This window comes from Zea mays, chromosome 6, assembly GCF_902167145.1.
Source record: "Zea mays cultivar B73 chromosome 6, Zm-B73-REFERENCE-NAM-5.0, whole genome shotgun sequence".
Classification (NCBI taxonomy): domain Eukaryota; kingdom Viridiplantae; phylum Streptophyta; class Magnoliopsida; order Poales; family Poaceae; genus Zea; species Zea mays.
The window spans coordinates 46648897-46664875 of NC_050101.1; positions in this window are offsets into that span (position 1 = coordinate 46648897).

The window sequence follows — 15979 nt, forward strand, 5'->3', positions numbered from 1 at the left end:
AATATGTTTTACATCATACGGAAAGAAAATGTCATACATAACATTAATTCAAACGAGGATAACATGGTTACAATCACTTCATTGTTCGCAAAAGTCCTCATGGGCTACATTAATCAGGGGAAGGTACCCGTAAGCCTAGTCCAAAATCTGACGTTAGCTAAGCTCGCATGGGTTTCAATCCTCCTATTGCATCAAAATGACCCATCAACCCTGAGTAGTGGAAGCGACACTGGATAAGGGCGAAGGGGGCATCACGGAGGCAGTCGCATTGGTACCAGGGGCTGGTCCTAACTCCTCAGGAGTCTCCTCTCCCTCGCTTCCGGCCTCATTGGCCTCCATCTCTAGGTAGTGCATGTCCAGGTGGTCGTTAGCTTCCTCAAGCTCCTGCTGCATATCGTGGAGTTGGTTTTCTAGGACATCAATGGTGTTGTCTCGGATCTCCACCTGCTGCTCCAGGGTGGCGATGCGCTGGCTCAACCGTTCCACCTGTATGTCTTTTTCCACCAACTCTGAGGATAGGTCGACCACGAAGTCCTTTCGGCTGTCGAGAGTGAGCTTGGTGGTCTGAGCGAGGTTAGCAAGATGTGCCATAGCGTCGCTTTGCAGGGCCTATAGGCGGTACAATGCGCTCATGCACTGAACAGTGATCCTCCCAACCATGTCGGGATACATAGCCCACACGTCCTTCACATGGCTCACACGGTTGCACCACATGGGGTCATCGCTCTTCTCAGCGGGGAAGAGTCCCAATGGGTGCATTACCATCTCCAGGGGATGGTAGCCACAGAAAGTCGTCAGAGTCTTCATAGCTACCGCCTCGGTGGTGTCGTCCGTCCTGAATCCAATAGTCTCGGAGTCAAGGGAACACCAACCCGGCTGAAGGGGGTGTGCCTCCAATGTTAGCTAGACTTGGCAACGTGGCATCCAATGCTCCTCGTACAGCTGCACCATGTACAAATGGGGCATAGGGTAGCCGGTGGAGTTGAGCACCTCCCACAAGATGGAAGGGAAACCCTCGTGAGAAAGGAAATCAGAACTGAAACGAGTGTCTCCTCCATTAGAGGGGTGGGTGAGGTCATCTGTGGAAGAGCATCAGGTGTAAAGGTTATGGTAGAAGAAGGAAAAATAATTATGAGAGCCTGGGTTGTTAAAAGGAAGTGGGTTAGATCAAATTTTTACTCCTTTAATTTCTAATTCTTTTGTGTTTTAATGCATGCATGCTGAAAAACGTCTCCTCACCGAATCAGAAGGGTGCTTTTTGGGGCATCCTTGAAATCTAAGACTCGCCCATAGGGCCTACTTATTTAGCCACCTGTTTTCCCCACTATTCCTAAGGCCTTTCATCCTAGGTCTAGCGTTCTAGTCCTGACGATTCCAATACTGGTTTCTAAGCAAGTTTTATTTTTGAAAAGTTGGTATTCATGATTTATTGCTTTCTCTATGGTGGTATTTTCTTTGATACCAGCTATGGTAGAACCGCCCGAAATATTCCAGCTTAAGTGCCCAAGTCATGCCTTAGAGGCCGCAACACACTTAAATCGGAATAACCTGTCAGTCCCTCAGATCTTGTCTGATAAAGCCACTTATCCAGGATCAAATACCACAAGCTCACTCGAAGGTGAGTCATAGAGAAAATACAATAAAACAGGAAATCCTCAAATTAAAGTACTGGAGTTATTACATGAAATCGGAGTTTGTCAAGTAAACTAAAATAAGTCCATAATTTAAATTGCAGCGGATAGTCGATAACGTCGAACAATGAGGAATAGGGCAAGGCCTAGCCCACTACTCCTCCTGCTCCTCTCCTGCTGGAGCAGCATCCCACTCGACTGTCCAACCCGATGGCAGGGTGGTAGGCCAAGTCACACCATCAACCATATCCTGAAGCGTACCTGCAAAAATTGTGCCACAAGCAAGGCTGAGTATACTAATACTTAGCTAGACTTACCCGGTGTGAGGAATCTACTCCTCTACCTCTAGACCATGCAACTGTTTGGCTGAGGGGTTTGATTTGCCAAAAGCACTAGCTGAGTCTAAAATCAATTTTTGCTTTTCCATTTCTAGCATCATTAATTTTAGCTAAGTTTGCTCCTTCTAAGCATACATGGTAGCAATCATTTAGTACAATCAACATGTTATCTCAAGTAAAACCTCATTTCACTTCTTACTCAATGTAGTACAAGGGGTCAAGCAGTCTCATTAGCTGCGAGAAGCAAACGATTCGAATCGAGTTTTAAACCTTGCAAGGTAAACCTAAACACACGACATGTAGGGGCACTCCGTCCCCACACATATCAACCATCCCCATCGATTCCCCGTTCGCGGCCAGGACTCACCGCCTTGGCATACAATGCTCCACTGACACCGGCTGCCGTCGTGCAGTGACCACACTTGTACCCACTATAGCTAGCATGGGAGACCCAGTCTCAGGACAAGTGAGGAGGAAAGTCCACGCTCGGCTTCACTCAGGTACTAGGTTTATCGGTTACCATATTTCCCGACATGTGTTTAGTACGTTCAAACGCTTGACTTATCCACACATTAATCCTTAATTCCTTTTCCGTCTCATGGACAAGGCATCCACCCTAGATCCAAGTCCATAGACCATCATAGATCCCGTTATCAAGATGAATACAATCAATTCCTGACCTCACGCGAGTGCTAGAAAAATCACTCGACTTATACCGAGATCCTAATTAGTAAAGCAGCTACTCGTCCTAGCATACTAGTATCCATCTCAAAAAGGAATCCTGAGTTCATGCAACTAAGGGTTTCAAACAACTCCTACACTTAAGTGTACATTACAAGCCTACAAACATTAAGTGTAGTAAAGTAGCATATATATATAAACTGGTTATGCATAAAAATCGAGGCTTGCCTTCAAATGGTGGGGCTGCCGGGAGATCTTCTGTGGCAGGCTCGGGAGCTGGCTCCTGGTCTTCCTCGTGGACAGCTCCTTGCTCGGGAATGAGCACGTACTCTCTGTCAGCGAGATTGCAATCTATTGAATGCAAGGAGTAAGATATATGTATGGCATGATATGCAATTTAGCAATTATAATTTGATGGTGAAATGATTAAGTTAATAAGGTAGAGCTTAATCTTACTACTGGAAATTCTAGTGGGACACTTAGCCATTTAGGTCAAGTTTGGTTAAGTCAATTGGTCAATTTTTTTTTGTGTTCCAATAATTTCTTTTTAATGTTTTGGTGAAAGTTTATTAAGATTCCTAGCTGAATTCATTGGGGTGAGATTCATTATTCTTACCAATTTATCTCTTCTTCTCTTTTTCTTTTATGTTTTTAAGGTGGGTTTGAACTACAATCTAGTTTTATAAATTTCCAAAAATTCTATAAAAATTTACAGTAGCTTCTCATTGGTGTATAACTCTCTGTCTCAAAAATTGAGGCTTAAAAAGTGAAGGGTTCTCTTTGTACAAAATTATCAAATCTTAGGGCAGAGGAGGTGCTTTGAACTACAACTTTCCTCTAACAGTGGATTATTCCCTAAGGCTTATTTTTGTTGGCATTTTGGTGTAATAACATGACTTTATACCAAATTTTAGCCACTAATACTTATTGGTTATTTTACTGTCATTTTCCAAAGTTTTTGGCCAAAGGGGTGCTTTCTATTACCACTATACTTGAAAAATGTCAAACAACAGATTTCTAATTTTTTTCTATCTTCTTCTTTGTGCAAGAGCAATCATTTTAGAATTTGGCAACTTTTTGCTTAAGGGAAGAGGGGGTAGAGTTTCTTGGATTATATGGTCTTTTTCATGGGGTTAGGGCAATGGGTGTTACCTTACATCTTTTACTAGGTTTCATATTTTTCTCTGGTGGTTTACTTCATCAATAGTTGGGTAAAAATTTATTTGCCTACTGTTGCACGATTTTTGGCTTCCTTATGATTTAATTAGAACATGGATCAAAATCAAGTTTGAATTGTTCAACCCACTTATTAAAATGGTTCGGTGTCTGTTATTTTTGTAGTGGTGTTCTAGTAGTTAGGAGTCTACTGAATTTTTCTTGCCATTTTGAAATGGTCCTTATATTTTTATATATGTCTTTTCTGGATTTCTTAGTGCCTAATAAAATAATTAACCTTGGATTAGCTCTGGACTAGGTTTCTCTACATTTTTCCTATGTTCTTTATTACTTAAGTTTACTAGGAAAAATATGTTCCTCCTCTATTTATTGTTTTCTACTGCCTTTCCTAATTTCTTAAGTTTTGAACAGATATAGTCTTTAATAGCAAAATTTGGGTTAATCTTGTATACTTGGGTGCTCAGTATTTTTAAATAGTGCTTAGATTGGTTATGTATCTCTACAAATTTTTTTAAGCCTAGTACAGAAGCATAACTATTTTTCCTTATATTAATAAGGTTTGGGCAGTTTCCTTATTTAATTCAAAACTCTAAAAATTATTGCAGAAACCATGGGGTTTACTATTTTTGCCTGATAGTTCATATTATTTTGAATCCAACAAAATTTGTTTGACAACTTTTGGTTAAAAAATTTTCAAGTTTTGAATTTCCTAAGTCCTCTGGTCATTAAAAAGAATTAATCTGAAATGGTTAAATGGAAACCAACTTGCATCGGGGTCCCTAGCGAAAGTTTCTAAGTTTCCTTACAGACTAGTCCTCGGGTTACTATTCACGTGAGCCACTGACATTTCAGAAAAACCCCTGGGGTTTTGCTAAACCTAACCCGAGGTCCTTCTCCCAATTAAACAGTACCCGCGGTGGAGGAAAGGGCGGAGGGGCTTACCGGCGGCGAGATTGCTTCGGTGAGGTGGTTGAGGGTGTAGGGGAGGTCGTGACGGTCACGCCAATGTGCGGATCGTCGCCGGGGATGGTCGGAGTAGGCTGGTCCACGAGCGCAGGTGGGGGAGCTCGTCGGCGGCGAGGGCTCCGTCCTATCCAGGGCGGTAGAGTTCAATTAAACTAGTCAGTGATCTTTACTAGGGATCTGGGAAGGCGTAGGCGCGAGGAATTGAAGAATGGCTTACCAGACAGCTCGGTCTATGCGCGGTGGCGGGCGGCCGAAGTCCGGCGAGGGTGATTCCGCTTCTCCGGTGAGGCAATGCCTCGACTCAAGCTTGGAGAAGCTTCACAGCCTCTCAGGAAAGCTGTCCAGGGGCTAGGGCGAGGCTGGGGGTCGTTAGAAAAGATTGGTCACGACGGTCGTGCTCGGGCAGAGATGGCGGGCGGTGGCGCTCGCTTTCAACGGCAAACTCCGGTGATCTCTGGCTCGGGCGAGGCTTTGGGTGCGCAAGTGCATACGGCTAAGGCCTCTGGGGGCACTTATAGGCGAGGGCAAGATGCAAACACGCGGGGGCGGGGCGACCACGCGTGGGGCGCGCTGCCGCGGCCAGTCCTCGCTCGGCCGGTCAGGCAAGCGATCGAACACGTGGCCTCGCTCGGTCTGGTCATTTTCAAATGATAATTGGCTCATGATCTTCTCGCAACTCTCCCAATTCCCTGCACACGATTTCTTCTTTGTCGTTTACTCTTTGTTTCTCTTACAACACTTGAGTGGATTTGATCTCAGATTCGCAAGATACGAGGGGGCGAAGTTGGGTTTGTCGCTCGGCTGAAATCCAAGACTAAAGTCGAGTTAACATGTGCCAAACGATTTTTGTTTGATTTCAAACTTTACCAGAGTATGTTCTAGGTAGTTTGGCGCCACTTTCATATTTGGGTTTAGTAGATTTGAGTTTTGGAAAACATAGAACAAGGCTGAACTTCATAAAAGGTCAAAAATTCAGTTCTGAATTTTTTGAATTTCCTTTTTGAAAGTCTAGCTAGAGGGGTCTTTTTGAGAATTTTGCAAAACTCCACTGATCAAAATTTCTTATTACATTTTGTAGTTTATTTAGTGTACTTTAACTTTGTTATTTGGTTCTCATTATAATTTTGTGTTTTTCAAAATCTTTTTACAAGTTTTCCCTTTTACACTTAAATGGCCTACTTTGGGTTATTTAGGGTTTGAACATTTTTCTCATTTTGAATGCATGATATGATTTTGGCATGAGTCTTAGGACAAAAGAATTAGTTGAACTTTTGCTCTCAAGTTTTTTTGGTGTCTTTTGCTCAATTTGATTCACATGAAATAATAGTTCTTGAGTTAGCACTGAGAAGAATCTTCTGGGAATTACTGGGGTGTTACAAGCACGAGCTACGTGAAGACGAACCCGTCCTCTAAGATCTCACCGTTGATGAGTCAATAAATCCGTCGAAGAGTGCATATCTATAAGTGATTCAGAAATTGTGATTATTGTATGATAAAATTAGTATCAATCATGTAATTTCATAAGTTAGAGCTTACCATCCATGCGCTTTTCCCCACCACTAACATACACCACCAAGGGATCCACCAATTCATGTCGCCAGTCGAAGTCAGGGCCATGGTGTCGAACCATCTCCTCCCCATATGTCGCCTATACATCACTCACAAACTTACAAATGCATAAATTTCTATAATTTGAATGTTTGTAACTTTGGGCCAAAACTCACTAGCCGATCTGTGGCCGTCTGGCTACAGAGCTAGTACGGGTTGTTAGGGTTTGGTCCGTTGTGGCCCTCCTGGTAGACCTCAATGTTACTAGGCTTTTGGTCACGCGAAGCTTCCTGTATAAACAAAAAAAACATTCATAAGCAATCGTACTATTTGGTGATCGACATAGCTAGATCAAACTTACCATTCTTTTAGCTTTTTGGAGCATGTCGTCGCTGCCAAACTTGTGGTTAGGATTGGTTCCTCGACATTGCCTGTGATGCGCCGACGCTTTCTGGAAGCCTTCGGAAGCCCAATGTCGACACCAAGCATAGTACGCATCAGGCATGGGCGCCATCCATGGAACCATCACCTGCACACACACAAGGTTACATATTATATCAATCCCAACAATTAACAAAAAGAGTAAAACAAATTGAATACCAACCTCACGATATTGATCCTCAGTCAAATATTTCTTTGAGGACCCTTCCTTTTTGTTCAAGGGGCCTGCTTCTTCTGGATGATTTTGAAAATACAGATTTGTAGCCTAAATTCGTGCAAAGTATATGGCATCTATCGGGGACCATAATTAGGGGTACCCCCAAGACTCCTAATCTCAGCTGGTAACCCCCATCAGCACAAAGCTGCAAAGGCCTGATGGGTGCGATTAAGGTCAAGGCTCAGTCCACTCAAGGGACACGATCTTGCCTCGCCCGAGCCCAGCCTCGAGCAAAGGCAGCCGACCCCGGAGGATTCACGTCTCGCCCGAGGGCCCCCTCAAGCAACGGACACACCTTCGGCTCGCCCGAGGCCTAGTCTTCGTAGAGAAGCAACCTTGGCCAGATCGCCACGCCAACCGACCATATTGCAGGAGCATTTAATGCAAGGATGGCCTGACACCTTATCTTGACGCGCGCTCTTCAGTCGACAGAGCCGAAGTGACCGCAGTCACTTCGCCGCTCCACTGACCGACCTGACAAGAAAACAGCGCCGCCTGCGTCACTCCGACTGCTGTGCCACTCGATAGAGTGAGGCTGACAGCAGCCAAGTCCGGCCTCGGGCGCCATAGGAAGCTCCGCCTCGCCCGACCCCAGGGCTAGGCCCCCGTCTCGGCCTCGGAAGATGGACTTCGCCTCGCCCGACCCCAGGGCTCGGACTCAACCTCGACCTCGGAAGATGGACTTCGCCTCGCCCGACCCCAGGGCTCGGACTCAGCCTTGGCTCCAGAAGGCGACGAACTCTGCCTCGCCCGACCCCAGGGCTCGGACTCAGCCTTGGCTCCGGAAGACGACGAACTCCGCCTCACCCGACCCCAGGCCTCGGACTCAGCCTTGGCTCCGGAAGACGATGAACTCCGCCTCGCCCGACCCCAGGGCTCCGACTCAGCCTTGGCTCCAGAAGACGACGAACTCCACCTTGCCCGACCCCAGGGCTCGGACTCAGCCTTGGCTTCGGAAGACGACGAACTCCGCCTCGCCCGAGCCCAGGGCTCGGACTCAGCCTCGGCCTCGGAAGACGGACTCGACCTCGGCCTCGGAGGAGCCTCCGCCTCGCCCGACCTAGGGCTCGGACCGACCACATCACAGGAGGGGCCATCATTACCCTACCCCTAGCTAGCTCAGGCTATGGGGAACAAGACCGGCGTCCCATCTGGCTCGCCCCGGTAAACAAATAATGATGGCGCCCTATGTGCTCCATGACGACGGTGGCTCTCAGCCCCTTACGGAAGCAAGGAGACGTCAGCAAGGATTCGACAGCCCCGACAGCTGTCCTTCCGCAAGGCTCCAGCGCTCCTCCGACAGCCACGACATCACATGAACAGGGTGCCAAAACCTCTCCGGCTGCCACGACGACATGTACTTAGGGCTCTAGCTCCTCTCTGCTAGACATGTTAGCACACTGCTACATCCCCCATTGTACACCTGGGCCCTCTCCTTGCGCCTATAAAAGGAAGGTCCAGGGCTCTCGTACGAGAAGGATGGCCACGCGGGAGAATGGGCCGACGCGTAAGTCTCTCGCTCTCTCCCACACGGACGGTTGTAACCCCCTACTGCAAGCGCACCCGACCTTGGCGCAGGGCAACACGAAGGCCGCGGATTTCCCCTTTGCCTGTTTCCTTCCCCCCTTCGTGCTCCGTCTCGCGCCGACCCATCTAGGCTGGGACACGCGGCGACAATTTACTCATCAGTCCAGGGACCCCCCCCGGGGTCGAAACGCCGACAGCATCCTTCACTAGCTTCTTTGCATTGTTTCGGAACACACATTCAACGTGTCCCATGTAATCCTCTCTGTCAGGCAATTGATAGCGAAGCTACAACATAAAGAATACAAATACAATGGTATAAGACATAGAATTAAAATATTAAGAAATAGAACAAAAATAATAGAGAATTCATACAAAAAAGTCATGACGCACAAGTCCCTGTCTGTGGCGGAACTGCCCAAATTATTCCAACTTAAGTGCCTAAGTCCCGCCTTAGAGGCTAGACCACACTTAAATGGGAATAACCCGTCAATCCCTCGGATCTTGTCCGACAAGGCCACTGACAGGATCAAGTACCACAATCTCACTCGATGGTGAGTCACAGAGCAAATACAATAAAGCATAAAACCATACATTAAGGAGTATTAAACTTATTACATCATCATCGGAGTTTTAGCAAAAGTAGTCATCATTGTTCGAAGTGCAGCGGAATAAAACTAACGGTAAATAAACAGAGAGATGGGGAAGCATGTCCCATCACTCCTCATGCTCCTCCTCAGCCGAGGCAGGGTCCCACTCGACAGTCCAACCCGATGGCAAGATGGACGACCAAGTCACTCCAGCAACCATGTCCTCCAGAGAACCTGTAAAATTATGCCACAAGCAAGGCTGAGTATACTAATACTCAGCTAGACTTACCCGGTGTGAGGAGTCTACTCCTCTACCTCTAGACATGCAGCTGTTTGGCTGGGGGGTTTGGTTGCCAAAATCACTAGCTAAGTTTATAAGTCAAGTTTTAGCTTTGTCAAGTTTTAGTGTGACTCTCTTAAGACGAAATGTATACCTATCTAATCATACATGGTATCAAACATTTAGCAATCAACAACTTTTGCCAAGTCATCTCATTTCCACTTGTTACTCAATGTAGCAGCATGGATCAAGCAATCTCATTAGCTGCAAGAAGCAGACGATTCGAATCGAGTTTTTATCCTTGCAAGGTAAACCTAAACACATGACGTGGCGAGGCACTCCGTCCCCACACACATCAACCGTCCTCATCGATTCCCCACCAGCAGAGAGGGGCTCACCGCCTTGGCGTACAATGCCTCACTGACCCCGACTGCCGTCGTGTAGTGATCGCACTTGTACCCACCATAACCAGAATGGGAGACCACGTCTCAGGTCGCGTGAGGAGGGCAATCTGCTGCCAGGTTCACTTAGGTACTAGGCTTACCGATTTACCATATTTCTCGGCATATGTTTAGTACGTTCAAACGCTTGACACACGGTAGCACACCATAATCCTTATTCCAATTTCCACCTCATAGACAACCAATCCCCATGGATTGTTGTCCACAGACCAACATCATTATACTATGAAAGTGGATACAACCAATTTTTGACCTCGCGCGAGTGCTAGAAAAATCACTCGACTTCTACCGAGATCCCTAATTAGTAAAGCAGCTACTCGACCTAGCATACTAGTATCCATCTCAAAAGGAATCCTGAGTTCATGCAACTAAGGTTCCAGTCAACTCCTACACTTAAGTGCACAGTACAAGCCTACAAACATTAAGTGTAGTAAAATAGTATATATAAACGGTTATGCATAAAACCGGGGCTTGCCTTCCAAAGCTAGGGCAGGCAGATCCTCTGGGGCAGGCTCTGGTGCTGGATCCGGGACTACCTCCTGAGTAACTCCTTGCTCCGGCACGAGGATGTACTCTCCGTCCGCGAGGTTGCAATCTATCGAATGCAATGAATAAGATATATGCATGCTATGATATGTAGAATTTAATAACAATTGTGCCTTAGTGCAAAAAACTAAGTTAGTTAATCATTTTAGGGTTTCCTTGTCATAAGAGGCTCTTAGGGTTTTAGGCTTATCAATTTAGGTTTGAGGTTCTTGCCTAAGCATAATGGATTAATACTTAGGATGCCCCTTAAATGTTTTAGTGGGTACTTAAGGGGTTTTGCTGGTTTAGTTAGGGTAACATTAGTATCCACTATTAATTCCTTTTTTTCAATTTCTATTTATGAATTCTAGTGTGGGTTTGAACTACAACAGTGATTTAATTTCTTCCAAAAATTCTGAAAAAAGTACAGTGGGTTACTAATGGTCACTGTAGTCTGTCCTATAAATTTGAGGTCCAGAATAAATAAAATATGCCCTGAACAAAAATAACAAAAGTTGGGGCAAATGGGTCACTTTGCACTACAACTCTTAACTAGGGGTGGGTTCTGTCCTAAGGGTCATTTTTTGCTGATATCTAAAAGCAGTAACATGCTTCTGTGCCAAAAATCATAGAAGATTATTTGGTGGTTATTTAGTTGTGATTTTCTAAAGTTTAATGTTAAAAAGACACTTACTACTATCTTGTTATTTGAAAAATGTCAAACAACAGTATTCATATTTTTCCTATGTTCTTAATAACAAAACATTAGTTACCCCAAGGTTTGGGGTGTTTTCTCCTTGGGGTTATTTTTCTAGGGTTTTTCTAAGGTTTTCTTGTTTTTCTAATTTAAAAGGTATCTCCTTTCTTTTCACTAAACAAGGGTATAATAAATTTTTCTAGTGAACTACACTGAATAAGGGAGCTAACAAAAATGTGGGTGCTCCCTGGTTCTTATTTTAAACCACCTTTAGTATTTTCTCTAACTTTAAGCAAAAAGTGATTTAAAGGGCAAACTCTACCTTAAAGGGGTGTACAAAGGGGTTTATTATTTTTAAACAGGTTAGGAAGTGATTAAGTACTTCTCTAAATTTTCTTAACCCCAGTCAAATAGTGTAGCTATTTTTCCTTATTTCTTTTAGCTTTTGACCAGTTAATTATTTAAATCAAAACTTTAAAGTTTTCTGCAACACTTAGGAGTTTTACATTTTTCCTAAGTAGTTTACATTATTTAGGATCAGGCAAAATTAGTTTGACTCGATTTGGGTAAACCAAACTGAAGTTATGAATTTTTCAAGTTCTCTTTGGATTTAAATCAGAATATTTTAAAAGGTTTCCTGGAAAACTACTTTGCACCGAAGACCCTGGGTTCCTTCTAAATCAATCCATTCATTTCTACCCCTGCGCTACTATTCCCCTGAGTCACTGACAGCGCACAAAACCCCCTGGCCTTTTCTTCTCCCCCCCCCCCGAGGTCCCTCCCCTTATGTAAACAGTAACCGCGGAAAGGAAAAGGGCGGCGCGGCTTACCGGCGGCGAGAGAGGTCCGGCGAGGGGCGGGGTTGGCTTTGGGAGGTCCCGGCGGTCACAGCGAGGTACGGCTCGACGGCGGTTGTAATACTCAAAGTTGTATACAAAGAGTAATAGAGAGAGCTCCTCATTTTGTGTGTCTTATTTGCATCATAAAAAGAGCACCTATGTAATTGAGAGTGACTAAATAAAACAATTATTCTAAAATAAAAAAAGTGCATTTGTTGGAGTTTTTATGTTTGTGCATTAAATAAAATAATAATAATATAAAAATGACTAGAAATTGGATTAAGCCCTACATTGAAAACTAGGGTTTAAAAGTAAGAAGAGAAATGATATGAAAATAAAAATAATATAAATATATTTCTAGAATTTGTACTTTTCATTTCATAATATGATTTGATAACAAATTTGTACAAGGTTTGAAACTAAATTTGAATTCAAACTAAAAACCTTAGAAAAGAAGAAAATAGAAAGAAAAATAAAAAAGAATAAGAATAAAAGCCTCATGGGCCGGCCTCTACTCGTTTTGGCCCAGCAGAATAACACACCGCTGCGTAGCCCACTCGGGGGAATGGCGCCGACACGCGGGCCCCCCCGTCAGCCGCACGTATCCACGCCCCGCGCGCGGGCGCTCTCTGCTTCGCGGGCCCCGACGGTCAGCCACCTTCGCGCGTAGTGTTGCACTGACGCGTGGGGCCAGGAATGCAGGGACCTCCGTCGTCGTTGCAACGAACTCGCGAGATCCACGGCTGGACCTCCACGATTGCTCGCCCCGGTGTGCCTATAAGCTGGGGGGGCTTCTCTCCCTTGGATATTTAGTATACGCGTCCACGCTTCCGCCGGAGTCGCCGCCACAAAGTCGCTACTGCGCTGTGCGAAACAGAGGGCGAAGAGAGAGAAACGGCGGCGCCGCCGGGGGGAGATTCACGACCGCGTGCCACTCGGGGCGTCTGTGGAGGAGCAGATAGAGTCGCCTGGGTTCGCTGGTCGCATCCGCGGGCTCGTGGTGGTCGGAAGATCACGGTGTCGCTGGGAATTTCTTGCCGGTGATCCTCCCCATCGCTGCACCGCGAGCAACCTTCCCCTGTCTATCATACCTTGTAAGTCACTCGCCATCGGCTTCGCTTTGATCTGCGCATCGTGAATCGCTTGACGAATTAGAGCTCTAGGGTGTTGACTCGGGTGTTTGCTAGTCGCCGGCAATGGCGTCGCGGGGGTCCGACGGCCGCGCCGCTACCGTGCGTTGGCTCGGTTGGTGAAGACGGGTCCATAACCGTCGGATCCTTGGGCAACGACCGAGATTAGATTAGAGGGATACCCCTTCGCGCTTTAGATCTGGGCCGTAGGAAAGATCGGACGGCTCGAAGTATAGGAAAACCTCATTAAACCTGCGCCGTCGATCCGGGATCCTTCGGCCAGAGTAGCGTACCGCTTCGGCGCAATCCAGATCTGATCTGAGCCCTCGACGGGTGATCCAACGGCCGAGAATCGCCCGTAACCCTTCGCCGTGGCAATTTTTCTAAAGAGACCCTATAGTTTTAAGTGTTCAACCCGCCGTCCTCTCCACTATTTTCTGAGTCTTAGTAACATTTGCGCCAGTGCCCCTGAGCTTTCTGGAATTCGAGGCCCAGTCCAGAGATAATTAAAAAAACAGAGAATTTATTATAAAAAATTGTTTTTAATACAAAAACAATTCTAGAAACTTGTAAAATTCATAGAAATTCCATTTTTGACCCAAATTGAACCATTCCAGTTTCAAAAATTTTATAATAATGTTCTCTATCACATAGTGGCTCTGTTTTGACATAAAAACAGTAAGAAAAATTATTTATCATTTAATCCAATTTTAATCACATTAAACCTTAGGAAATTCATAACTTGAAATCTATAACTCCAAATTTAGTGATTACAGTTCCTATGATTTCATTTTAATGTGTAGATTTTTACTGTATATTTTATTCATCTGTTTGGTGTGATGTTGATTTTGGCTATACTATGTATGTATTGTGTTGATGCGAGTAGACGAGCAAGCCACTGTGGAAACTGAGGTTCAACAAGTAGAGATAGCTGAGCAGGAGCTCATTGAAGGCAAGTTGTGCCCTTGATCACTTACTTTTCCCAGCCATGTTCTTATTAATTTTAATGATCTGCATAGGTTAATTTTGATGGGAGCCTTTATGTTACCCCAGTTTTGATTACCTCTATACCTTGTTCACCCCTGAAATATTTTTGGGTAGTACTTGCTATTGCTTTATGTGGATTGGGTATGGAGATACACTAATCATGATTATTCTGTTATTATCTTGTTATTATTACTGTTCATGTTAAGATCATTAAATTAATGGGAACATGGAGCGACCACCCGGGAAAACAGTGCTACCACAAGGGTTTAATGGGACGCTCTTGGCTGATTAACTAGGAAAGCTAGTGGAGGGCTACCTTACCCAAAAGGGGCAAGGGCAGTAGGGGAGTGGTCAGTGTAGGGAGGTCCTTGTTTGATTTTGCTGCGATGGCGGTCGGCAAGAACCCTGCACTGGAGCTTCCTATAAACTGTAGCGGGTAGTCTGAAGCTAGTGGAACTTTGTAAAGGCCTCGTAGTGTTACCCTGCCTCGCTTCCTTGGTAGAGGTGTATGGAATTCATGACCCCTTGGCAGATGGGTAACACGGCTTGTGGGTAAAGATGTGCAACCTCTGCAGAGTGTAAAACTGGTATACTAGCCGTGCTCACGGTCATGAGCGGCTCGGACCCTCACATGATTAATTATGGAACTTAAATTTAATTTGACATTTGCATCGCATTTGGGATTATTTTACCATTACTTTTCTTTATTATTATTAAGGTTTGGTATTTACTTACACCTAGTAATTGCTAATAAAATTTTGACCAACTTATAAAAGCAATGCTCAGCCTCAGCCTTTATTCCATTGATCAGCCTTACACTTCATGAACTCCCACCTTTGGTGAGTTCATGCCACATTATTCCCCACGACTTGTTGAGCTATGTACGTATGTGAGCTCACTCTTGCTGTCTCACACCCCCCCCACAGGAGAAGAACAGGTGGTTCAGGTGGAGCCAAGTATCGAGGAGTTTGATCTGATCTAGGTGGCGTTTCTCAGTCGACATTGGCGCCGACGATCCTTAGTTCGTTTTATATTTATCTTTATTTTGTAATAAGTCTTCCGCTATGTAATAAATACTCTGATGTTTTATGACATTTATCTCTATACACTCTGTTATTATATATGTTGTCTTCTTGGCGCATGTATGAGATGCACCCGGCTTTGTTCCTTAAAACCGGGTGTTACAGAAGTGGTATCAGAGGAAATGTTGACTGTAGGACGAAACCTAGATAGAAATGGACAAAACCCTTACCTACTTATCTCATTCTGATTCATTCTATACTCACCTTACTCTGATTCTTTCTACACTTATCTTGATCCTGTCTCACCTTCTACTGTTCCACTCTGATCATTCTTACCTTTTCTATTTTGAGACAAGATGGATTTCACACCTTGGAATCCCTACCTCTATGACAGTTTTAAGAGATAGGAGGCCTAAGACCAAATCAAAACTATTTTTTCTATAAAAAACGTTGGTTGATTGTTCTGATGATAAATGCTTGATTTGCTTCTTTGATTGATTGCAACATTATAGTTGGGCATCTTAGCATGTACCATCATAAGGTATTAGCTTTAGTGGATAACACACTAATCTACTTAGCTAATAAATCCCCCGTAGTAACATTCCTCGTAACTACTCGTCTTGTCTATAATTCTTCCTTTCTTTCGTACCCTGTGTTTCTAACCCAGATGGGCTACCCCTATAGTGTTAGAAGAGAGCACTATACACGTGATCCTTGGTATGTCATGGCTAAGAAAGGCAAAGGCCGTTATAGCATGTGGTAGAGGTACCGTAGAGCTCACAACCACTAAAGGAGAAAGATTTCAAGTTAATATTGCAGTAACCTCCTCATCCATGCGTGCAATGTTCTTTATGCCTGAGGAGTTTGTTGGTGACAACATCCGGGTGGTTAGAGATTTTCCGGATGTCTTTCCAGAGGAGTTACCA